Here is a 2,684-nt window from a genome sequence, read left to right as displayed (position 1 = left end):
AACCCCCACGCCAGCTCACCCTCCACCCCCACCTTAAATAAAAATATTATTAATAATGCTTTCTTTTCATTGTATAGATAATTTTTTTTTATTTCAGCAAATGAGTATTTTCTTTTCATGATATAAAAAAGTATTTTTTTCATGTAGAAAAAGTATTTTCTTTCATTTCAACAAAATGAGTATTTTCTTTTCATGATATAGAAAAAGTATTTTCTTTTATTTCAATAAAATGATTATTATTTCAATAAAATGATTACTTTATTTTCATGTTGTAGAAAGAATATTTTATTTTTCAACCCCAAAAGAGTATTTTCTTTATAGTTATGGAGCATAAATTTTAACGTTGTGTTGCGTATAAAAGATAGCATCACATTAGTCCCTTTGGATTTGTGTGAATTTTAGAAGAATCATTAAATTGTTAAAAAAAATAGAGTCTTGAAAACGTTGAGTATTTTGGGGAGGGGAAGAGGAAAGGAGAATAGCATAAGAAAATATTTTTCTCGCTAACCAAACACTATCAAATGTTTTCGAGAAAATTTTTTTCACTCACCAACCAAACAAGGAAAAATAAGTGATAAAACTACTCATTTTCCATGAAAACATTTTCTTGGAAATCATTTTCCATGAAAAATATTTTTCTTCATACCAAACACACCCTAAGATGCCTATTTTTAAAGATAATTATTGTAGGGATTGTTTTCAAAATTGTAGTTGGGATAAGTGGGATATAAGTTAACATTTTGATTTGTTTTTTCATAAGTTAAAAATTAGGAAAGGTAAAAGTAATGCGAGATAATAATTAGTTGATCAAAGTAGAGTTTTTTCAAGTATAACTATTTGCTTTACCCCCCTCCCCCCAACACACACCCTCTTTTGTTATTGTAAAGTCAAATACAGAATAAAATATATTAATTTTTGAACCAAAAATATAAAAATAATAAATTTAACTTATCTTTACCTGTTCACCTGCAAAAATTCAATTTCCTTTGTTCCCATTGAATGTTACTCAGTTATTTACATCACTATCGAATGGTGCAATGAATTAATGTGAAGTGCAAGAAACAAAAAAATCTTTATATAAATAGTCGATCAAATTCACTATTTACTTCTAGCTAGTATTTACATATTATATACTTATTATACATATTTATACATTATTATATGGTAAAAATTATATTTATATTATATATTTATCGATTATTTCTAATATAATCGATTGAGTAGGCAATTATTTAAGTTAATTCCAAAACAATTACTCAACTTTATATTTTGTGTGCCTTTTGAGTTAGCTCAAGTCGGTACATTTTCCAAATATGTAAACGGCAATTTGGCCACATGTTCTTTTGTTTCTAAATGGGCACAACTTTCAAAGGACACTGCCACGTTTTGCTGTTCTAGATAATATTTCTTTAATTTTCTCATTTTAAAAAAATATTTGTTAACATGAGATCCAATTTTAGTACATTTCCGAATTTCACATACTTGCTTGTATAATATCTAAGATTAAGTCTAACCTTTTCTTAGGTATACGAATATAATTTTACATCATATTTAAAACTACAAGTATTCCTTTCTCATCTCATTTTCATATAATATTTTGTTCTTATTATCCTACAACTAAAACCATTTACTTGAACATTTATTAAGTGTTTGGTACTAATTTCACAAAATTAACTTCCAAGGAGTGTAAATTTCACAAGATATGATAGTGAGCACTGAGCGAGCCTTTTATTTTAATTGTTGCCTAGATTTAAGCCAAAAAATGTAAATGTCCAAATACAAAATTTGAGTATATTTGTTTAATTTGGTGAAAAACTTGATAATTTTCTAAGTTTCTCATTTCAGACCCCGGAATAATGAACAATATAGTGAGTTCAATTTCTTGAGACAACTCAAAAGCGTGTTACATTTAACATAATATTTAAATACTTGTTTAGAAGACACAAATCCTTTTTTATTTTATTTTATATATTCTTGATAAAGGTAGTATTTGGATTAGCTTGCGCTCCTCACCTAATTTTACCGTGCGACATCAAATCTTTTATCATTTTGAGAAGACTATATACAACAATTCATTTTCTGGTGTGCTCTCGTTCATTTTCTTGACCCGAAGGTCCATCGGAAATAATCTATCTACTTTCACAAAGATAGGGATAAGGTATACCGTATACATACACACTTCCCTCCCCATATTTCACGTGTGAGATTATAATGGGTTTGTTGTTCTTGTTGTTGTCGAATATAGATAAAATCTTTTGCTAGAAAACTAATATAATAATGGTGATTATTTAAACAAAAAGAAGATCAATTGAACTTTTGGTAATTCAATAAATTGGTGGTTTTTAATTTTTTGAAGGGAATATGTTAAAAAAAATGGAAAAAAGCACCTCGCATAATTTTTTATGCGAGGTACTGGTTTGAACCTTTTTTCAATAATTTTCAAAATGATGGCATATCAGACTTTTCTTAGAATAATCTAAGCAAAGTATCGTCTTAAACCTGCAACAGAACGACGTCGTAACGTTTCCACTTCGATTTCTCTACGTTAGCAGATTCAATATTCTCTTGAAAATGTAAGGCTTTTGTTTGATATTCTCTTTTTCTCTTTTTGGTCATAAATCAAGGTAAGCATTTGTTAGATATTCTCTATTTAACCATCCTTATCCCTTTACCTTACCTTTCAT

Source organism: Nicotiana tabacum, chromosome 9, assembly GCF_000715075.1.
Source record: "Nicotiana tabacum cultivar K326 chromosome 9, ASM71507v2, whole genome shotgun sequence".
NCBI lineage: Eukaryota > Viridiplantae > Streptophyta > Magnoliopsida > Solanales > Solanaceae > Nicotiana > Nicotiana tabacum.
Note: the sequence above shows the minus strand (reverse complement) of the source record.